The sequence below is a fragment of the Vulpes vulpes genome, chromosome 6, assembly GCF_048418805.1.
Source record: "Vulpes vulpes isolate BD-2025 chromosome 6, VulVul3, whole genome shotgun sequence".
NCBI lineage: Eukaryota > Metazoa > Chordata > Mammalia > Carnivora > Canidae > Vulpes > Vulpes vulpes.
The window spans coordinates 59,405,684-59,429,449 of NC_132785.1; the positions used below are offsets into that span (position 1 = coordinate 59,405,684).

The following is a 23,766-nucleotide window of genomic DNA, read 5'->3' on the forward strand; positions in this document are numbered from 1 at the left end:
GGGAACAGTGGCTAGAGCCACAGCAAATAGGTTTTGTTGGGCCAGTGAAATTGGACACTGTTCCCTTCGATGGGGCGCACACTGATTCCAGACGTAGCCCTGGGACGCGGCCTACGTCTCTGCCAGGGTGGGCATGCCCCCACAGGACCTTGTCTCCACTGCTTCCCCAGGCAGGCTTCCTGGCCTTTGACAGACACCAGGTGGTTCAGCCAGCGAGGTTTGAGGGAGATGCTGGGAGACTGGTGCTGATGGTCTTCACCTTCCAGGTCCTGCTTGCTCCCTGTCCTTGGGGGCCCTCACTGGGATGGCTGTTCCATCTTGGGCATCAGCCTGGGTCCCAGGCAGGGAGAATGGGGAGGGACGGGACCAGGGCAGCTAGCCGGTCTGCTGCCTCTTCAGGTGCTCCTGTGAAGATAGTGGGGCTCCCCTGCCATCTGCCAGGCTGATCTCCCCACCACTTGGCTGCTGGCATCTAGGGCCTGTCCTGCATCCCCTGCATCAGAGGCCCAGACCCTCAGCCTCCCTTGGAAACCCCACAGAGTGCTCAGGTCAGCCTCCTCCACCCAGCATTCTTCTTCCAGCATGATCCTTGGATTTTATTCGGGAAGATACTTCCTTAAAGAGTGGCAGCAAGCAGGAGGAAGCACGTTGACTGTGGCCCTTATGTGTCTACTTTCAAAGGCCACATTTCTTTGTGAAACTGTGCAGATGGCCAACCCCACTGGAATCCTACACTTACTGCTCACCCTTGGCCCCAGTACCATCCTTAGGAAGAGGCCACCCTCAGGATGGGTGCGGAAGGCCACTCCAAGAGAGGGGTGCAGTCATCCTGGGAATGCTAAGACCTTTCTACTCTGTTGGCCCTCCAGCAGGAAGGGAACCTCCCTCCATGGCCACCTCTGCCCAGACCATACCTCCTGCTCCTCTGAAGCCGTGAGGCTTTGGAGAGACAAGTTTCCCCATTACCCTGTTGGATGTGCACCTCCTGCCTGGCAACTTGTTCCTCAGAGGCATACTCCCTTGCAGACTGGCTCCCAGCCTGGGCACTAACATTAGGACCCAGATGGAGTTTTCCAGGAGATAATGTGCATTGGGCACTTGGGGCTGCAGGTGCTGTATCTTCTCTCTGCTGCTCACCATAGTCCTTGAGAGAATACCTGCACCTGTGTAGCTTCAGTCGTCCCACTGGTGCTCTCAGTCATGATCAGGTCCTTGGTCAGACAGAATGGGAGGGGTCATGCAAACATTCGTAGCTGCATAGAGGTGGAATAATTTTCTTTCTTTTTTTGTATATTTTTTAATTGGAGTTCAATTTGCCAACATATAGCATAACACCCAGGGCTCATCCCATCAAGTGCCCCCCTCAGTGCCCGTCACCCAGTCACCCCCACCCCCCACCCACCTCCCCTTCCACTACCCCTTGTTTGTTTCCCAGAGTTAGGAGTCTCTCATGTTCTGTCTCCCTTTCTGATATTTCCCACTCATTTTCTCTCCTTTCCCCTTTATTCCCTTTCCCTTTTATATTCCCCAAATGAATGAGACCATATAATGTTTGTCCTTCTCCGATTGACTGACCTCACTCAGCATAATACCCTCCAGTTCCATCCACGTCGAAGCAAATGGTGGTTGTTCGTTGTTTCTAATGGCTGAGTAATATTCTACTGAGATGTGGAATAATTTTCAAGGGCAGACCTCCATATACAAATGTCACTTTCCATGTACTTATTCACTTTTTGTTGAGGGGTAATGGCCAGAGGCTCATTCTTGCAGCAGTGTAAGCAAAACTTACTCCCTCAGGGGAGTTCATTCACGTGTGCCTGCGTCACGTCGTCATGCACACGTACTATGTGTTAGGTGCCACGCCACACATGATGCAGGTCCCTACTTGGAGGATTTCCACCCAGTGGTCCCTTGGTCATCTAGGTCAGAGTCCCCAGACAGCTTTTCCTAAAGCAGAATCCTGACCTCCCCTCAGACCCACCAAATCAGAGCCTGTTGGGGCGTGCCCAGGAATCTGCAACCTCATAAACAGCCCCGGGGGTGCTGGGCACACTCAAATTTGTGAAGACTGTTTCTGGCCAGCCAAGTCTGCAGGTCAGGGATGGTGGGGCAGAGTCTGCTGGGCCTCTCTCCCCACACAGCTTCCAGTGGGCTGGGGATCGCAGCAGAACTAACTGTGGAGCTGCCAGGCCCCAGTTCTGGAGGTTCTGAGTCCTGAAGTCAATCAAGGGCCTGGGCATCTGCATTTTTGGCAACCATGCCAAGCATGCCAAGCATGCCAAGCATCTCAGACTCACACTGAGAAAAACTGCGCTGGACCAAAATCATCACAGGGAATTGTGATGGAGACTCAGTGTTTGCATCTCCTGACTCATCTGGGGAAGAAATCGAGACCTGAGAAGAGGCTGGGATGCCCAAAACCATGCAGTTACTGATGGGGCCTGGTAGGACCTTTCTCCTGTCCAGCGCCTCCCAGAGGAGATGCAGGTGGGAAGCTGAGGCGAAGCTGCAGACGCGGTTCGGCACGGGGCCGGCTGCGTTTCTGGCCGAGCAATTAGTTATACAGCTGCACCCCTTCTGTCAACGACTCCATTCCAGGCGCTCTTCCAGGGGATGGGAGAGTCTGTGCAAAACGGAACCCAGCCCCTGCTCTGCCAGCACGCCTGTCTGGGGAAAGAAGGGTGGCACAGAACGTGGGTAGAGCCAGGACACAGGGTACCACACTTCCGAAGTCTGATCGGGGCTGTACATACCAGTGTTTAAATGGACTTCTGAAGTTTAGGATAGCTTCAGCTTTATAGAAAAGTTGCAGAGATAGTACAGAGTCCCCAGATGCCTGCCACCAGGTTCCCCTGCTGTTCATATATCACATTTGTATGGCACACCTGACATACCAGTGGACTGATACTTGTACTTTATTAACTAAAATCCATACTTTTCTAGTTTTTCTTTTATGAAATGGGCTTTTTTGGTTTCAGGACGCCAGCCAGTGTTTTTAAAGCTTAGACTTTGTTGAGCAATTACTAGGTGCCAAACACTGTGATAAATGCTTCATATGTAGTTTTTGAAATTTTATCCTCTGAATGGCCCTGACTTGAAGCATTAAGTGACTTGCTCAGACATGTATCTGACCCCCTTCAGGGCTGAACATGGACTCCAGTTTGTCTCTCCGTTCAGAGCACATTCCTGTGCTATGTCACTGCTTCTTCCAGGGTGACCTGACTGGGGTGTAACCATGCTGGTAGCACACTGTTTGTGAAATCCCCAATGTAGAAGCCCAAGGTGGCTTTCACGGAATAAGTTGTCAAGGTGGTTGTGGCGACTAAACTCTTGGGATGGTGATGGCAAATCGAAATACTGGAAGAAAAGACTAGTGTGATGTATTAACAAGCAGCTTTGAAATTCACATATCTAAATTCAGACACAGATTTTCCTCCAATGGAAGAAGATACGGAATCAAAGTCATAGTGTGACATGATTCGCCTAAGAAAGCAACACTGTCTGATGGGTTTCACAGATTGTCATGATATCAGAATAAATATACTGTGAAGTCATGGGTACATTTTCTAGACAAACGTGGTGGAGTAGCAGCTTCACATTGCACCTGTCTGCTCAGCCTCAGGTGTAGACAAAGTCACCATCTACATACTTTGGCTTTTCTACATGCATTCGAGCTTTTAAATTCCACATGGTAGGAACCCAGCAGAAATCAACTTGAATAAAGAAGGGCTGTTTTGGTTCACACCACTGGAAGGGCCTCCAGGCTGGATCCAGGCTCTGGGAAGTGTCACTGGGTCTTGCCCTGCATTTGTCAGCTGGTCATACTTTGTTGTCAGAACTGTGCCCCAAGCTGGAGGATGGCCATCTCTGATTCCAGGGAAGAGATCCTGTGCTCCCAGCCCTGGGCCCCTCTTCTTTCCTCCTCAACTCTGTTACCTTAGTCATCTCGGGCAGCCCCATCAAAGTGCCACAGATTGTGGGCCTAACCATCAGAAATTTATTTCATACCATTTTGGAGGCAAGAAATCCAAGATCAGGGTCTCTTCTGGGGTCTCTCCACATGGCTTGCAGATGGCCGTCTTCTCCCTGTGTGGTTTATGTCCTTATCACCTCCTCTTGGAAGGACACCAGTCATATTGAGTTGGGGCCACCCTTGTGACCTTGTTTTACCTTATTGACCTCTTTATAGGCTCTCTCTCCAAACACAGTCTCTCCTGGGTAATGGGGGGCTAGGATTCTGACCTATGGTTGAAGTTCAGACTGTAGCATAGCCTCTCCCATCCTTGCCCTGTACACATGGTGGCAGGAGGATGCTTTGTCAGCTATAAAGGTGGCCTGGCATGTTTTGAACTACAGCTCAGAGTCACTCCCATCAGCAGTCTGAGTCCTTTATTGGGGAGACACCAGGGGCTCACATTCCTGTGAGGTTGGCAGGCGTTGTCAGCCACATTTTAGGAGTGAGGATGCCACTTGCCAGTTTGAAATATCTAAAATCTCAAAGCAAATTCCTTGTTATCCCTTTATTTTTAGGTTTTCTATGTATTTTTCATAACTTAAAACCATGGTAAGAAACTAAAATTATCAAGTGTTTTTAAATTCAGAAACTTGCACTGAAAAATGTGGAGTCCTGGTCATTCAAAATCCATGTCTGCCTTTCTCAGAGCACTAGTCACAAGGACGTGCACGTGCCCCAGAGAAAGCATCCTCTCTGGATGGTTTCCCCCATTCCTAGTACATGGGACAGGATCGCAGTGGCCAGCCTCTGGCACACACCTGTCATCAATCTTTGGTGGATTTTGGGGACAGAGACCTTTCCCACAATTAAGGTGTACCCAGAGGATTAATCTACTACTTGTAATCTTGTCAGAAACAGGATACTATAATGTAGCTGTCTACTGAAATATGACTCCGTGTAACTCTGCGAGACAGGTAGAGGGGCCACCGCTCATCTTCTGCTTCCCTTTGCTCTTGTGTACCTGGTGCCATGGCCAGTTGGTTTCCAAGCCATTTGCCGAGCCTTGAAATAGCTTTTGTTGTTGGCTGGTTGAGGTGGTCATATGTTAAGCATAAAAGCAAAACAAAGTCAGGATTCTTTTTTCTTCAAACCTGTTCAACAGGCCAGGCTGCCTGCTTCTGGATGATGCTCATGCTACCTGGGGACCTGCAGACCTGGGCACTGCCTGGTGAATCATCATGAAAGATGCATAGTCACCTGTGCTGTCATAGTAGACTGTCCCACCTTCAATCTCAAGACTTGTGTTCTGGAAAACCTGCTCTAATGTGCTTGAGTAAGAGCAACACTCTATATATGTTTCCTATAACAACTTAGGGCTCTGAAGGTAATTTGTGAAGCATAATTTCTGTTGACTTTGATCCTTTTTGGTGGCTGAGTACTAATAAAATGAGACCAAGCTGGCTGAGATGTCTCACAGCTGGTGTGCAGAGCTGATCGACAACTGAAATGCATCAAATATTCATCTCCCTCTTGGCGCCCTGCCCACCTCTGGGACGTTGTCACATGAGTGCTGTTAAGGACTCACCGGGTCGTGCCACGTACTCTCCTGCACTGGGCCTTCCTCGTCTGTGATCTCTGCCCTCTTGCTGTTGGCCTCCATGTGTGCACACTTTCATGCACACAAAGTCCCTATGTAAGCGAATGTCCAGGGTTGACCAGCTCCTGCACGTGGCAGGAGTGCAGTGGAGAAGCAAGGCCCATGGTCCTTCCCACACACCCTCCCCAGGAACTGAGTGCAAGTCCAGCTGGAGGTCCTGCACTGAGTGGCTTTATCATGGAATTTCCCGAAGAACCGGCCAGCATCAAAAATGGCTTTGTGAGCCAGGCACATTGAGCAGTTATGACTAGACTCTTTATTTCTCCTAAGGATTATATCTTGAGACTTTTTCTTTAAAAGGGTTGCCAGGGTCTGGGTTCCTGGGAAAACAGATCTGGGACCCAGATTTACCTGCAGGAGTTTCATGGGAAGATATTGAGAGTAGCATCTATAGGGGGAGGGTCAAATGGCAGGGCAGGCCCCAGCCAGTCCTGGGAAGCTCTGCCACAGTGTCTACCTCACTCTACCCACAGACTGAGATCACCTCTCTGCTCATTCGCTGGCCACAAGGGACCTGCCTCTGCAGGGTGGCCAGGGAAAGACACTAGTGCCATAGTGGGAGAGGGTGTGTCTGACCCCAGGTGCTCCCCTCCGTGCTTGCATGGACTGCTGGGGGGGTCTGTGGACCTTAGGACTTGGTGGATCTGGCTGTTCCCACTGGTGACAGCAGTTCTGGTGATGTGGCCACTCAACATCCATGGATAAGTGCTCAGCTTCCACCAGGCCCCATAGTGTGCCAGATGCCTTTTCCAAATGGCACATAATTCCTTGCTGTGGATAGCATGGCCTTGTTCCAGAGCCCTGTGGTCCAGGATGAGATCCTCCCATTGGTGCTACAGCTCAGCATGACATTTCCCCACCACGGACGCCTCCAGTACTGAGGGTCTTTCAGGCCGTGGGGTCCCAGAGGAGGGCTGCTTGCACCCCCGCCTGGCCCTGCTGCCTCCCCTTCTTTGGGCCTACCATAGCTGGGAGCTCTCTCTGTCACTAGATCAGCATTGGAGACACGTTCCCCAGTCTGAAGTGTTCTGCCTCCAGAGGCCAAAGGGGCACCCACCCAGGTCATGGCTTCAGCATGATGGAAGATACAAGCGGTCATTTCCCCTTTACTTTGGAAGGTATGTCTCAGTCCTAAAACCGCGGATTCTTAGCATTTATCTCTCACCCACTGGAGCTCTTGTATCTTCTCACAGCCTTCAGTGTGTTTCTCAGCCTTGCACTTGGGGTCTGCTGCCACTGATGGGGGGGGGGGGGCCTGCAGTTGGGTTCCGCGGGGAGCTGGGATGGTCCCAGTGTAAGAGCATGGAGTTAACACCACCGAGGCATGCTACATTCACCCTGCCTGAGTGTGAGCGGCTCTGGTCCTTTCTCTGATGAGGGATGGAAACAGGCCCTTTCTTCCAGATCGGTACTGGATCCTGAGGTCCTAACGCCCTAGGAAACTCTCCTGGAGGGGGTTCCACACTGGGCACCTCGGCTCAAGTTTTCACATGGGCTGTCCTGATCAAGGAAGTGGAGATGCAGCCGAGATCGCCCAGTGTACTTGCCTCGTGTCCTTGAGTGCAGGACCAAGGGCACGGCGCTGCTCCTGTGTCTGGGGAGCACTCACCTCACACTCTCAGGCCAGGGCACCCCTACGTCTGTTCCAGTTTTACGGGAAACATCTGTTCCAGGTGTACATTCAGGAACCGGGAAAATCACCACCGTGTGGGTCTGTGGGCCCAGTCGTCCCACTGTGAGCCAGACGTGGTGGGCTCTATTACCACTTCCAGCCAGGGTGCTCCGATGATCTGTTGTGTCTGGATATCAATGCTGATGGAGGCGTTCATTCCTCTGAATGTCCGCCTGCTCCTCCTGCCTGCAGCACGGTTACCCCAGCAGTGGCTGTGCACACATTTAGAAAGGTCAGGGGAAAAGAAGGCCGTATCCGCTGGATTTTATGAGGGAGGCAGCTACCTCTTGCAAAGCCACAGAGGTTTAGAGTTTATTACGGCAGCCTGCCTTCTGGCAGTGAATACAACACGTTAGAAGTGCTTTAAAAGAGGCTGTTACAGCAACCCACTGGCTGAACCCTCGGGGGTGCAGGACACGTTGAGCTGCTGTGTTTAAGCTAATTACGAGGGTGAGCTCCCCACGCCGGCTGGCACCGGGGGCCCCAGCGGATCAGTACAGCACACGGCAAGCCTTCCCTCGGCCCACTGGAAGGACCTTGCTCACTCCCCCTGTCCACCACACTGCTGGACCCGCTTGTAGGCGCTTGTGGCTGAGCACCAAGGACGGGGAGGATGTGGGAAGGGCCAGGTGGACCCACCGGAGTGACAGACGTCTCAGTGGTCAGCGTGGTGATAGCACATCTGCTTAGTTTCCTCGCCGTCTTTTCCCTGCTTCAGGGCTTCCTAGCACTGTTCCCACTTCCCTCCTACCTCACTTCTGGCCTGAGGCTGCGTCACCATCCCCGCCCAGAGAGTAGTGTGCTTCTGGTCCAGTTTTAGGTCCTGGCAGGCATTTTCCAAGCTCTGTGCTGCTTTTGCTGTTGTTCTGTTCTTGCAAACCCATCTACTAATTTCCCACTGCTGCTTACTTTGAGAAAGCAGGGGTCCTGCATGGGAACTGTTCAGGGTTACCGAGGAGAGTGTAAAGTCTGGTGATTCCACACTTAACGGGGTGGTCTTGATTTATGACTGTGTTTCTGTTTGAAAGACTGTACATCTCAGTCCACTAATGTAGCTATATTTCTTATTCATACCTTGAATTTTGGCTCAAAAAATAAAGCTAGTTGACTAAATGAGGAAGCTTCTCAGAGGATGCAGGCCTTGGACTGGCCAGCAGAGCTTCCAGACAGAGGCTGCTTACACACAGGCCAGGGCAGGAGGGCAGGGTCAGCACTGGGATCCCAAACTCACCAGCCAGTTCCTCCTCACTGTGGTGTGACTTTCCAGCAGACACATGAAACAGAGCCGCACGATGTCCACTTCCTATTTAAAATTATATTTTCTTTGCATCTTTGTTGGCTGTCTTATCTTTGTTGCTCATCAGATGCCAGAATTATAAGTGTAAGAGGTGATGTGCATAATTAGCAGAAATCCTGGCTTTGGTCATCTCAGACATGAAAATCTGTGTAGGAAGAGGGAACTGCCTGGTGCTGGCAGATGTGCCGAGTAGAGCTGCAGACCACTTTAGCGGGGTTCACTGACTGGGGGGATATGACACACAAATAAATGCGAATGTTTGGAATGGGCATGTCCTACACACAAACACACCCCACATAGATACTTATCTGTTGCTGATTTGGGGTTAATAGAGGCCCTGTGAAAATAGTTTGTCTATAATTAGCGTTTTCATTTAACCTAAATGATTTCTAGGTGCTCTCTCTTGAACTTGACTTGCACACAGGTCCCTGGGCATCTTGTTAAAATGCAGATTCTGACTTATTTGGTCCTGCTGAGGCCTGAGGTTCAGTGTTTCCACAGGGTCCTGGGAAGGGCTGGTGCTGTGGGCCTGGGGCCACTGGCCAGTGGAGAAGCTGGTGGGCCTAGGCCACCCCGGCTGCATCAGGGCTCACTACCTTGTAGCCGCTGCAGTGGGTGCCTCCGGGGCCCGACCCCACCAGGGCCCATGTCTGCTCAGCTATGCTGTCTTCCTGGGCCCCTAATGCCACCTGGTTCCTGGGACTGACTCCTGGGGCTGCTGTGGCCAGCCCATTGGGACAATGTGTCCTCTGGCCTCAGGCTTTCAGGATGAGGCTGCCTCTGCCAGAAGGCCAGGGGCTGTGGTGAGGGCTGCTTGGTTTCTAGGCGGCCCTCATCTTCCCCCAGACCTCCAGAAGCTGAGCTGGGCCAGGCTTGCAGCACAGATTGTTGGTAGGATGGCGAGGGGCAGGCAGTGAACCCCTTCTTCTGCTAGGGTCTCTACAGAGGATCACCAGCAGCCTCCCAAGTGTGCTAAACTCTTCCCTTCAATCTCAGTCCTGTCTCCACACCCCCTTCTCTGAACCTCCACGGCCAACCCTCTTGGACCCTCTGTTTCCCAACAACCTGCACTCAGCTGTCTATCTGGCTTCTGCACTGCATCCCCTCCTAAAAATGCAAGTTTATGGCCCTCCGTGTGGACATGGCCAGAGGCTTCTCTACGCCGTTGGGATAAATGCTAAAATCTTCAATGCAGAGACTGAGACTGTGTGTTTGTCCCCCTCTTCACACCTCGCCACTCGCCCTCTGTTCGGCAGTCAGCCCTCACTGTAGGACCAGCAATAGTCAAGTGTGATGGTAACAACTTGTGGTAGAATGTTGTTAAAGGAATGGCCACCGGGCACCGAGGCAGGCCTGCTCCAGTGTTATTTCATTTAATCTTCTCAACTGCTCAGTGTCACCCGCATAATTACCTTTATTGTGCAGATGTGGACATTTTGTCATGGAAAGATTTTTTTAATTGTCTGAGGCTGCACAGCTAATAAGTGGAAGAGGACAGTTGTGTTCATTAATCTCAAAATAATCTAATGATGTTGATCTTTAGATAGAGTGTGATGGTGGCGTGTGTGTGTGCACAAGTATGTGTCTGTGTATCTGTGTGTGTGTCTGTGTCTGCATAATCTGCGCATATGTGTGTATGAGGGGAGTGTGCATTTTGGATGTGTGTTATGTTGAGAAGGTAGAAAGAAAGCCGCCAATACCTCCACTGTGGGACGGAAGGCATTTTTGTGCAGCAATTTTTTTTCAGAGATGTTTACTGGGCGGGGCGATATTTTTACCGGTCTCTATATCTTTGCATTATTTGGTGTGTGACAGAGACATCACAGCACGTAGAGTATTATTTTATTTAAAACAGTAAGTAGCAGAATTTTTCTACGTGCTTTAGCAAATCTTAGGAGACCTCCTCCCCCAAATTCACATTTCTTCCATGTGGATTTTGGAGGTGAAAGTGAGAAGTGGTTTCCATATACACACTAGTTCAAAGTGAATTGCACAAGTCGTGGCAGAGTGACAGGAATACATTACTAGTAAGAAAAATGTCTGTTGAAACATTTTCTTTTTACTTCCAGTCTCAATTTAAAAACAAACTCTAAATTCTACCTTCAGGAAGAGCAGATTTCCAGGGCTGAGGAGTGGAGAGATACAGAAGTCATCTGTGAAACAAAGGAGTCCGTACCGAAGAGACGTAAAGGATGCTCAGCCGAGGTCACCGGTGCCCCTGGTAGTTGGGGAGCCTCCAGGAGGGATGCCTCCATTGTGATGGGTTGTTTCTATTTATGATTCACCCAGACTGCTTCCTTCTCACTGTCCACCACCACCCATAAACACTGGGGGGGCTCTCGGCCACTCCCCATCTTTCTCTCCCTAAATGCAAAGGGCACACTGCAGGCTTCTTGGCTTCTCTGTTCTTCTGAAGAGGGCGAGTGAATCTAGGCTGTTGTCCTGTCTTCCCATGTTCTGGTCCATCTTTGCAGTGAACACTGGAAGTGCACAGCTGCCACCCCAATTTCAGGCTGCTTCCCTCTGCCCACCCACAACCCTGCACCAAGTAGCTGGTTTGTCTGGTGCCATCAGTGGGCACCCCACCTTGCATAGAGTAGCCATGTGGTAAATGTCTATAGAAAAAATGGATAATTCATTAATAAATGTTTGTGGGAAGGACTCGTGGCCTCTGGTGAGACTTCCAGGTGTGGGGGAGAAGCTTAGGGCAGCGGCAGGCAGGGCGGCCCCTCTCAGCCTCCTGGCCACCTCCTCGAGGTGACAGCCTGCTGCCCTTGTCTGCTCTCGCACATTCAACATGCTCTTTAAAAAAGCATTTCCTCAACTCCATTTATCTTTGTGATTTTTTTGTTGTTGTTGTTTAAATTTTATTTCCCGTCTCTAAATCTTAATCTTGTCTATTCTTATATTTCTCACTTTACAGCTGGTGGCTTTAGCCTTGTATCTTAATCTTCCCTCTCCTTCTTTTGAGCTTTTTTATCTTGGTGGTTGTTGGATTTAGCTTTTATTTAAATTTCATCAAACATATCTTATATTCAATACTGACTTCTTTTTAAAGTCCTTTAAAGCTCCGTGGGGCTGGAGGCTTTGGAATGGGACCATTCAACCCCAAAGCCAGAAGCCGTTTGTTCCCTGCGTCTCACCACACTCCCCCGGAAGGCAGGGACGTGCACAGTAGCTACATGGGCCAGGGTGGTCACGGTCAGGGCTCCACCCCTGGCACAAATTCAGCTCTCAGTAATTGGCGGATATTATCAGTGATTTTAGTTATCATTGTCTTGGGATGTTGATTCTTTTCTTTTAATTCCTTAGTTTTTCTATTTTTAAATTTATTTCTCTATTTTTGCTTATTTATTTCCATTTCATTGCTTATTTTATTTTATCTGGTATATGGTTTCTCTATTTTAATCTAAACTTAATCTTATTAAAAATAGAATTACAGGGACACCTGGGTGGCTCAGTGGTTGAGCGTCTGCCATTGTCCCAGGGTGTGATCCCGCAGTTCCTCATCAGGCTCCTTTGGGAGTCTGCTTCTCTCTCTGCCTGTGTCTCTGCCTCTCTCTGTGTCTCTAATGAATAAATAAATAAATCATTAAAAAATAGATATAATTACAAAATGTCATTAACTTAAGAAAGAATACAAAATAAATGTACACGTGAAATATAACACCACCACCAATTGTTTGTTCACACTGCACTTGAAAGCATGGAACATGGTCTGTCTCTGGACCACCCCCAGCCTCCTCCCTCAGGACTTCCCTGCCCCTACATAAGTCACTGCCATCACTTGTGTGTCCATGGGTCCTCTTTAACAGCATATTGATTAGTTTGGGCTGTTTCCTGACCTTACTACAAGTGGAATTGTACTGTATACCTTGCTTTCTCTACCCAGCATTCTGTTTTTGAGACTCACTCATTTTTCACTATTTAACACAATTCATATATCCCTTCTGACGTGATAGACATGGGGTTTGACATAACTGCATTTATTTTTTGTTTTTCCCCATAGTGAGCAGCACTGCTCTGGGCCTTTTTGTGCTCACTCCTTGCACACTGTGCATGGCCCCTCTAGCATGCTAGTCATGCTAGTCATGCCATGACGGCTAGTCATGGCACATGCTTGTCGTCAGTAGTGGTAGGTGATGACCATTCAGGGGCTCCCCTCAGATGTCAGTGGCTTTGAACCTTCACAGACTCTCAATGTTGGCAGACTAATTTACTTAAAAAAATTCAACCAGTAATTGTGAAATGGTATTTTCTTGGGACTTACCTTTGCATTTCCTGGTTTGTAGTAAGTTCATCCCATATCACTGGCTTCCCCCGTGAAGGGTCTGCTGTTACCTGTCACCCATTTTTCTATGGAATTGATGGTCTTTTCTTACTGATTCACAGAAGCTCTACACGTAGTCTAGACATGATTTCTTGATTGTAGGTGGGATGTATGTCTCTCAATTTCTGACTTGTTTTCATTCACTGTAAGGAGTCTGAACAGATGTTCTTTTTTTTTTTTTTAAAGATTTTATTTATTCATTCATGAGAGACACAGAGAGAGAGACAGATACACAGGCAGAGAGAGAAGCAGGCTCTGGGGAGCCTTATGTGGGACTCGATTCCGGGACTCCAGGATCACGCCCTGGGCCAAAGGCAGACGCTTGACCACTGAGCCACCCAAGTGCCCCTGAACAGATGTTCTAAATGCAGTTGGATATATCCATCTTTTCCTTTATGCATTACACTTTTTAGTCTTTAAAAAATATTTTCTATGTAAAACTCATAAAGATATTGTATTTTCTTCCAAATGAAAAGCAAATTATTTCACACAGAGGCTACTTGTTTTTGTAGATGGGGTGAGGTCGGGAGCCCAACTCTTGATTTATTTGGATTACCAGTTGTCCCATTATTTCTTTACTTAACTGTAATGCCAGCTCTGTCAGAAATCAAGTCTCAGTATATGTGTGGGTCTGCTTCTACTGTCTATACTCTGTTCTATTTGTTTGTCGTACTTCATGCCAATACCACACCATCATGATTACTATAACTACATAGCAAGCCTTGATAATTGGTATGTGGTTTTCCTATTTTATGTGGCTAATATGATAATTATATTAATACAATTTAATGCAAGAGGAATACTGAAATCTTGTAATAAACTCCATTTGGATGTGGATTTCATTTGCTAATGATTTTGTTGTACTTTTGCATTTGTGTTCCTACATGCTGTTGTTCATGTGTCACATTGGCCTGTTATCTTTATTTCTCATGCTACTTGTGATTTTTATAACAAGCCTAATAAAATAAGTTGGAGAAATATTTATTCTTTCTATATTCTCTGGAATGACTGTGTAATGGAATTAGAAAACTATTGGTAGAATTTACTTGTAAAATTATCTGTATTTTCCTTGTAGATAGCTTAAAAAATATATTGATTCAAAGCAGTTAATGGTTAGAGCATCATCGAACCCATCTGAGGTCAGTGTGGGTAACTTGTTTAATGTAGGAATTTGTTATTCCCACATGTTCTTCACACTGGTTGGCCTAAATGTGTTCTTAATACTCTGATATTTTAATTATCTGCTGCATATACACTATTACCCACTTATTCATGCTGGTATATTTGACTTTTTACTCTTTTTTACCTTCATCATCTCCAGAGATTTCTTATTTGATTAGTTTTTTCCCAAGAACCAAGTTTTGGCTTTGTTGATCCTCTCTTCCATACCTTTATTTCTATCGCATTAAATTCCTTTCATTATCATTTCCTTCTTTTGCTTTGTTGACTTTGTTCTTCTATTCTAGTAGTTTACTAATTTCCAGGCTTTTTTTCTTTTCTCATATAACTTAAGACTATAAATTTGCTTCTTTCATGACTTTGGCTGCATCTCTCAGTCCCTGATACCTAATATTTTTATTATTGTTCAGCTCTAAGTATTTTATAATTTTATTATGATTACTATCTTGATTCATGAGGTTTTTGAAAGTGCATTTCTTACTTGACAAATATATGGATTTGTTTTAAAATAATTTTGTTAATATTTTGAACTTAATATAATTTATTACATCTAAAATGCTATACAAGAAGTATTCAGATTTTAGAAATGCTAAAATTTGGGGAAAATGGCAACAGTAATTACAAGAAGTCACTGATTGTAGCAGAGATCCCAATTTAGAGATATTAAAACTAAAAAAGAAAATGGTGGCTTAGAATCTATAAAATTTTGTTGCAGCCAGAAACTATGTGTTTATGTTATGTTAGTTAAAATACTGTGCAATTTGCCTTATGTGATCACTATAAATGTTACTTGAGTGTTTGAAAAAAAATAATTCTTTTCTTTATATACCTGTTTTATTTTGCTATCAACCTTTTCAAGGCTGTTAATCAAATATTTTATATCACTACTGATTTTTGTCTACTTTGTCTATACAGGAGTTATTTTTAGAAATCTTCTGTGATGCTAGATTTCAGTTTTTCCTTATAATTCTATTTTTTTATATCTTTTGAAGCTGTGTTATTAGGTACAAAATTCTTAGAATTGTTCCTTTTTCCTGTTGAATTGAACTCATTATCAGTGTGTCATAATCATTTAGAAAAAGTTTTATATTTCAAGTACTTCATTTTGCCTTCATATTTTTTGTTCTCAGTTGATAACAACAAATCCATACCAACTTCCTTTGATTATTTGTTTGGAACGTGTCTTTCCATCTTTTTGCTTTTCACCTATCTATGCCCTTATATTTTAGTGCATCTCTTATGAACAGCAAACACCTGGGATTGATTATTTATTTACTTATTTATTTTTATATTTTATTTTTAAAATTTTTGTTTAAATATTTTATTTATTTATTCATTAGAGACAGAGAGAGAAGGGCAGAGACATAGACAGAGGGAGAATCAGGCTTCTTGCAGGAAGCTCGATGAGGAACTCGATTCCTGGATCCCAGGATCCTGCCCTGAGCTGAAGGCAGATGCTCAACCCCTGAGCCACCCAGGCATCCCATACCTAAGATTTTTTAAATTGCAGCATAATAATCTTAGCCTTTTAATTATGAAGTGCGTACATTTATACTTATGATTACCGACACACATGGATTCTTTTCTATTTTCTTCATGCTATTTATCCTGCCTTTCTTAGGTTTCTATTTTACTTCTGTTTTTACTTCCCTTTAAATTAATTAAATTTTTCTTCCTGTCTTATTTTCCAACTCACTTTAGAAGTAATACATTCTATTTCTTGGATATTTTTATTACTCTAAAATTAATAAGCCATAAACCATATCACTTGACCAAGTCTACAGTTAATATTTACCTTCTTCACAAATGATACAGAGCCTTAGCATGCTTTTATTATAAATTATATGTTGCAATTGCTCTGTTTCTTGATTCTGTCTTGTTATTTTTAACCACACAAATTATACGTTATTCTTTTCCACAGCTAATGTTTGTTTAAACTTATGCACATATTTACTATGTTCTTTGATAAACATTCTTTCTTGTATCTCAGATATTTTTTTCTGAGATCCTCTCTCTCTTCCTAGAGTTTATTTATCCTAAAGAAATTCCTCTAATGAAGGTCAATCATAGCATTTTTTAAATATCTTCTTTAATATCATCATTTTTGAAAAATACAGTTAGCTGACTTAGAGTTTCAAATAAACACCTATATTTTCCCCACAACTTTAAAGATATCATTCCATTGCCTTATGACTTCCCCTATTACTGTTGAGAAGTCAGCTATCTTTCTAATTATTATTTCACTTTAGGGAATCTATTTTTTTCCTCCTTGTCCATTTTTAAAAGTCTCCCTTTGTCATTTATACTCATCAGTTTTGCTAGGATGTATCTAGATGTAGATTATTTTTAATTACCTTTCTTGGAGTTTATGGGCATCCTAATTATGAAGGTTCATGTCTTTGGGAAATGTTGGAAAATTTTCAGCCATTATCTTTTCAAATACCATCTCTCTCCCATTCTGTTTTTTTCTCCTAGAAATCTGATAAGAAATATCCTATATTTTTTCATATTGTGCTACCCCTCTTAAACTTTATTCTTCTTTTTCCTTTCTCTGTCTACTCCACACTGCAGAAGTTTTTGAGAATCAAGGTCTGTCTTCCAATCCTATAATTCTCTCTTCAGCTATATCTAGTCTGTGATGTAACTTTTCTATTAGAGTTACTATTTTCAACTATTAGATGTTCCATTCTTTTAAAAATTTGCTGTCAAGACACTGTTGTACTTATGGTCAAGGAAGACTTTAACTTTCGTCAGTCCACTTCACTCATTGTTAACTGTCACCTGTGCAATATACATTAGGAGTAATAAAATGGCTATTTGATGACATCGACCTTTCCATGCCTTTGATTCTGTGAGCAGAAATGATTAGAACACCTATCATCAGCTCAACAGAAATCCATAGATATTGCTGTGTAAACTGAACCTGTGCACTAATAGTACTTTGAGCCTGTGGTCAGTTTGTCAGTATATAAGAATCATAGGGGGGGAAAACAAAACTGTACTATAGATCTCTTTTCATTTAGATTATTAGTTAATGACTGGATGCTAGTTTCAGGTGAGCTAAATGATTGCCTCTGTGACAGAGAGGATGGGAACATTTATGCAAGGCCCCAACTGATGTGAGGCTATTTATAATCTTTATACTATTTGGGATGAATATTCATACTCCTTCCTACAGAAATATTAATATGTTTGGTTCAGATCTGTTTGGGATATTCTGTATTATATGGTATTTGGTCGAATTTCCTTTCTGACATCTGAGAAGTTTTTAATTCTGAAAGACACAAGCCCTGGGAATTTCAGATAAGGGATTGTGGCCTTGGAATACTTAGGTTAAAAAGTTCTGGTAAGGATTACAAACAGTAAGTATAGCTCTAAGTAAAGCACGTACTGCATGACAGAGTTGTGGCTGCAGCACTCCAGAAACTGCTCTGATTATCATGCTTCCTGAAGAGGTCGTGGGGACACAGGGCAGGACAACATGAAGCTGGACATCTGAATCTTGATGTGTTCTCTTGGCTCTCACATGTGTCAGAATGCAAGCTACATATGCATTTTGGAAACTTGTTAGGTACTGACATAGGTTGGAACTGGTAGGGCTGAGAACTTGGATCTACATACTTCAGTGAGATGAGAAGGACATGACAACATGGAACCTTATGCTTAGGGAATCACACTCCATCCAAAGAGGTAGGATGAGTGTGTCCCAAAAACTGTTGTAGTAGGACAAGATTCCACGGCTTCCAGCAGGAGAGGGTGGGAAGTGCAACCCATGCTCTAGACTGACTCCAGAATTTTACTGTCTTACAACCTGTGAGAAATGTGACTTACAGCTGCAAATAATAGACATTGTAAATGTATTTAAAGAGGAGTCATCTCCTCTCTTTCTAAATGCTGAGCTTGCTGGAAGGTATCAATGTGCACTGGCTCTGCTGCTAGGGGAGGCTGTCTGTGGTGGGTAGGGCTCATGTTCTGCCCTCCACCCTAATGTGTTTGTCCAGTTATCCATTGGACCTCTAACTAGTCGTGGGTCCTAGTTTGGGGAGTCCCGAAGCCTACACAGTTCAGCCTTGTGAAGCAGGATGATCATAGTATTAATAGGAAATTCTAGGGCCCTTCTCTGGTCTGAAGAAATGGCTGTCCAAGAGGGAGATGGAAGTTGAAGCTTTGTTGGCTTTGCAAGGAGGCAGCCATGATGAGCTGTGACCCCGATTCCCAGTGTTTCTTTGGGCACATGTGCTCTATGAGCATCTTCCCATCTAGGATGTGGAGAGCCCCCAGTCCTGCAGCTGCCTGTCTGTGGCCCAGAGCATGTCCCAACCAAAAATCCCCCGAGGAGAAGTATTGCATCCTGAATGCTCAGCCTCCCTCTGCACCACTCCATCTGCAAGAGATGGACTCATTGCTGGGAAAATCCAATGGGCTTATGGACTGGGCATTCCGGATGCGACTACGTGGTCGCACAGTTGGTTTCTGCATGTAGCCGTGAGCCCTCTTGTCAGTGACAATTAGGAAAGAGACCATCTCCCGAAACGAGTGGCTGTGCCCCATGCAGCAGGAGGGTGGGTGCAAGAGCAGAGGCAGGCTTCTTTGACTCAGAGTTTACGAGCAAGCAGGAGGTCCCAAGTCCAAGGCCCTGGTGTGGCTTTAGAACAAGCATTAAGGGCCACTGGAAGGGAGGCTCCTGGAGAGTGGGAAGGCTGAGGGGAGAGCAGACCTGACTTGGTGTCTGTGCATTGACAGACCTGTGGGAGGAGCTCTGATGGGGACCATGGTGAGCAGGGCTCTGGAGGGCAGCACTGGCTGTGGAGGGAGGGAGTGGTAGAGGGGAATGCGGCTGGTCTGGGCCTTGTTCCCCCAGAGGAGAGCAAGGTGGACCAGGCCAGGAGCAGGCCAGACCCAGCAGTGGGTCAGAAGAAGACAGGGAACCCTCACCCTGAGTGCTCCTGGGGGGGGCGTCTCCAGCTTCCATGTCTCTGGCAAGGGCGGCCACCACTGCCAGACGCCGCCTTCCCCACGTGGAAGGAAGAAGACTCAGCAGCCCGCCTTGTTTGAGACGGTGCCGTGATGGGCAGCACAGAGACTCCGGGAATGGCTCTGGAGGGTGCAGGACCTGAGTGTGAACAGAAAATCAGCATTGTATTACGTATTGGGGGTAACAGCCTCCACGACTGCCATGACTAATTCGTGGCACAGTTAAATGTAAAAAATCCTAAGAAGTGTCTGAAGTAATTTGTATTCTTTACCTAAAGAGGAAAAATAACATTGTGAAGTAAGCAAGCACAGTTGAATTATGAAAGCACACTATGCAATCTATTATTCAACAGCAAAGACAAAAACAGTAAAAATATCTCCACGAGTAGAATCTGAGCTCTAAAAATTCAAGCTAAGGAGCGATGCCTCATTTCCACAGAACAAGTAGTGAAGGAAAATTGAAAGAATGTTTACCCAAGACCAAGCAGGACATCTTTAGATGTGATGTGAAACCGTGGAAGAGGAAACACTTTCACGTTAGGAACCAGCAGACATGGAGAATGTGAATGTGCGGCCCAGGTGGGAGGTGAGCACATGGGGCAGACAAACCGCTACCCGGCAGGTCTGCGCAGGGAGCCGCCACGAGGCCCGTCAGTGACCCTTACTCAGGAGGCAGGCAAAGGAAGGCCGAGCGCTCCGTGACTCCACACGAACAGAAGCGCACCTCAGGTGCTTCTTGGCTCAGAGGAGAGGGGCCGGGATCCCCGCTCACCCAGGTGGGCCTCTGGCGCCCGCTGCACTGCCCACTCCCAGTGTGTTCTGCCTTCCACGGTTCGCTTTCTCCTGTGTCCCTGGAGCATGGTGTCCATCACTTGACTCCAGCACTCACGTCCTGGGGTGGCCTCTGCTCACCACTACCGGGGGCCACTCTGCTAAGAATGACGTCCCTCTTCAGCCAGGGGAATGCTAGTAGCCTGGCTGTTTCTTGAAGATGGAGAAAACCAGACAGGGCTCCCATGGCGCCCACCAGCAAGCCCTGAAACCATGCTCAGAGGGGAGAGAGCCTGCATCTTGATTTTTGGTGTTTAGATTCTCAACCTAAGGAATGATTTGACATGCTGGGTCCTTGGCCCAAAATGCATTATTTGGAGAAGGTTGCTTATAGTTAGTTTTTTTTTTTATAGTTAGTTTTTTTTTAAAATTGTGGAATATGATTATTCTAATTGGAAAAATAAAGGCCGCTGATTATAGGAAAAATGCATTTGAAAATCAAATACAGATCATAATGTATGTGAAATTTTATATCCAGCATATTTCACTTAGGATTACATCATGATACTTTCCCTGTATCATTCAGGGCTTGCCTAAGGTGATTTGTGACAATACACAGTGGTCCCCTATATACATGCATAGTTATTTTTACTTGATTTATTTTAAACTATTCTGCTGTTGATGATCATGCACTTAGGTTTCTTTGTTCCCCTGTGCTGGGTATGAAAAATTACAATTTATATCCTCGTTCAACAAAATCTTAGTATTTACTTGTTATTATTTCCTTAGGGGAAAAAACCCACAGAATGGAATTGCTGATTCAGTAGGAGGTAAACATTCACAAGGCATCTGAGACACTCTGAAAATCTGCGCTCCATAAATTTCACAAATGGACATGCCCAACAATAAGGTATGGGAGAGATTTCCAATTCCTGTCTATGCTTGACAACTTAAGTTTTGAGATTTTTAAAATCTTTGTCATTTTGACTATTAAAAAATGACATCTACTTTTAAGTTGTGTTCCTTTGGTCACAACTGAGGTTAAACGACTTTTGTATGGTGACTGGGCTGCCTTTCTGAATTGCCTCTTTGTATCCGTAGTTCATTCTTCTATGGAGATGCTTTTTCCCCTATTGATTTGCAAGTGCTCTTTACATATTATAGGGCTACAATAGCCTTCTGGGTATTGTATGTATTCTAAATACTGTCCGTTTGTCATCTGACCTTGTATGTTTTTTAACAGTAAGAGGGTACCAAAGTTTTATGTTGCTGAATCCATCAAGATTTTTTTTTTTTGGTGTTTCTGCTTTAATGTCATGTTTACAAAATCTGTTTTCACACCAGAGATTCATGTATATATTTTCTTTAGTTCTTTTATGGCTTTGTTGTGCAGTAATCCCTCAGCAGTTTATTTAGATACATCAAGTGAGTTCAAGTGTCAAAGTTTATTCTTAACAGTTTAACAGTTATTCTAGCAGATTTAAAATATGCTTTCTCCACTGATTTAAAATATATTCTTTTATTACATTAAAGACAAAGACATAGTTCATTTCTATTTCTGCTCTTGTAGTCTGTATCATGGACCTGTTCACCTCTTCTTCTGGTGGCCATATGCTGACGAATTCGTGTGGTCTGCGGCAGGGCGTTCTCATGAGTAGCAGTGGGACACGCCTCCCCAGTTTTCTTTTTAATGGTCCGTATTTTCTTTACCCATTTAATCTTCCATATATAATTTAGTCAAGCTTGTAAAACTTTGTTGTTAGACTTTTGATTGGAATTTCATTCAATTCATTAAATAATTTTGATGAGTGAATTAACATTTCATAGTACACATAATTGCTTTTCTATCTAGGAATATTATATGCTTCTTGTTTTATTAATGTCAGTTGCTCAGTAAATATTTTCTTGATGAAGGTATATTTTTCAGATTTATTTCAGTGTCTTTTTTATGTTGTATGGTTGTTCTGAATTGTTTTCATTATTATTGATATATTAGAATTATATTAATTTTTGGAAGTTTGTTTTTGTATTGGCCATCCATGTGGCCAATATATATAGTTCATATTCCTTAGCAATTTTTTTTTGAGAGTAAGGTAGAGGGAAAATCTTACTATATATAAATGGCAATAGTTTTTGCCTCTTCCTAATTCCTACAATTCCCAGACAACCATGAACAGGTGCAATGAGAAAGGCATCCCAGCTCTCAGCAGTATGGCCCATCGCTCCCCCACAGACAAAATACAAGTGTTGGCTTCCTATTGACTTCAGTCTGACCTCTGATATTTCCAGCATCATTTACTTTCTCTATCTCTAAATAAGTTAAATGTTTTTACCTCTCATGGTTCAGAAATATAAACTTACATTTTTAGTTTTGTTAGTGGCCTCTCTTACTGTTCCTGACACCTGAGTTCACCTGATTGTTTTCTAATTATCAGTGTTAAAAATAAACTCTTGGCTATACAAGATTAGGATATGAGCTTCCTCCCCACCTATGAAATAATTTCTAAACATTTGAAAATATAATCTGGGATATTAAAGCCAGATGGAAATGATAATGAAGATGATAATTTATAATACTTTGTTTTCAAAGAATATTTTGATTTTTATTTAATTTTGGATTATATGGATTTAATCCTATATTTCTACCGGAGGGTCTGTGTATTGGGTTCTGTGTCCATGTCCCTTTGGCTTCCTTCGTCTTAGATACTTTGTTCAGAAAGATTGAGACAGTGGTCTTCAACTGTCTTCCACACTTTGAGTGTAATGTTGACTTGTGTGGCGTTAGCACTCTTAGTTATTGCTGTGCTCCTCAGAACTTGGGGTCCTTGCCCCACTGCCCTCGAGACACACTGCCGTGGTGACCAAGCCTGGGGACAGCTTCCACTTTCTCTATTTGCATGTATTTTCATCATCAATACCTGAAGGTTTACAGGGCCATTTTCTCCATGCCTGAGATTTAACTCACTGGCCCACCTACAAGGGCTGAGTCTCTTTCCTTCATTTTAGTAAACTTTTGTGAGATTTCAGTTCTTTGTTGGTATTTTTTCCATGTTTTAAAACTTTGTGTACATAATATTCTCCCTCTCTCTCTTTAAAAAGTCTATTGCACTCAGGAAAGAATCTCAGATTTGTTTTCCGAATCATGAACTGAGTTTTGCTCACAGTGATTGGCTATTCTCCTCTTCTCGTCAAGATTCCGATCCTGTGGTTTCCTTTCCAGTTCTTTGTGATCCTTCCTTATCCCAACCTTGTACCCCTCTTAACTTTTGGCAATGTCCCTTTGGTGGTGGTCTTTGTCTTCACCTTGTTTTCCTTCTCCTGGCTTTCACAGTCTACATGATCCTGCAGGTTATTGTTGAGGACACAGAGCAAATATATGTAGGAACCATCATTAGTTTTGCACAGTGCATGCTGCTCATTAGTATTTGCTTTCCTCCTTGAAGAGACTCCTGTCTTTGTTTCCTGTGAGCACAGTGCAATAGACTCCCTTGCAAACCCTCTCTCCCAGACTCATCTGGAATAAGGAGGGAGACCAGGAGATGGGTAGTCTCTGGGACTGTCACAGTGTTTTTTGCTCCCTAGGGGTGGGCAGTTGTTGAGCTGACCCCCTTTTGGGCTGAGGACAGTTGACCTGTTCTCATGGAACTAGAGAGAAGTGCTCGTGGACACGGGAAGAGTCACCCTCCTTCCCTTTCCTAAAGCCATGCATGGAAAACTCACCCATAAATACTTGGCTCTTCTCCTTCTCCCTTTTTCTACTCTGACACTTTCATTCTAAACTGTACGGCATGTTTGCCTCCAGCGGCGCCCATGCAGAAACGAGACTTGTGCTGGCCCCTGCTCATGGATGAGGCTGGCCTGCAGTGGCAGCAGAAGGCAATTTGCATGTCTTCCTGATTTGTAAAGTGATGCTTTGGACGGTGAGAAACAC

General features: G+C 44.8%; 1 long non-coding RNA gene across 1 annotated transcript in view; it reads left to right on the forward strand.

Annotated features, from left to right (window-relative positions):
• Positions 1 to 23,766, forward strand: part of LOC112927459 (uncharacterized) — a 587,636-nt gene that overhangs the window by 223,869 nt on the left and 340,001 nt on the right. The window contains exon 3 of the long non-coding RNA XR_012002062.1: positions 20,625 to 20,745. This is a non-coding gene — a long non-coding RNA (uncharacterized lncRNA). The remainder of the gene's footprint in view (positions 1 to 20,624; positions 20,746 to 23,766) is intronic.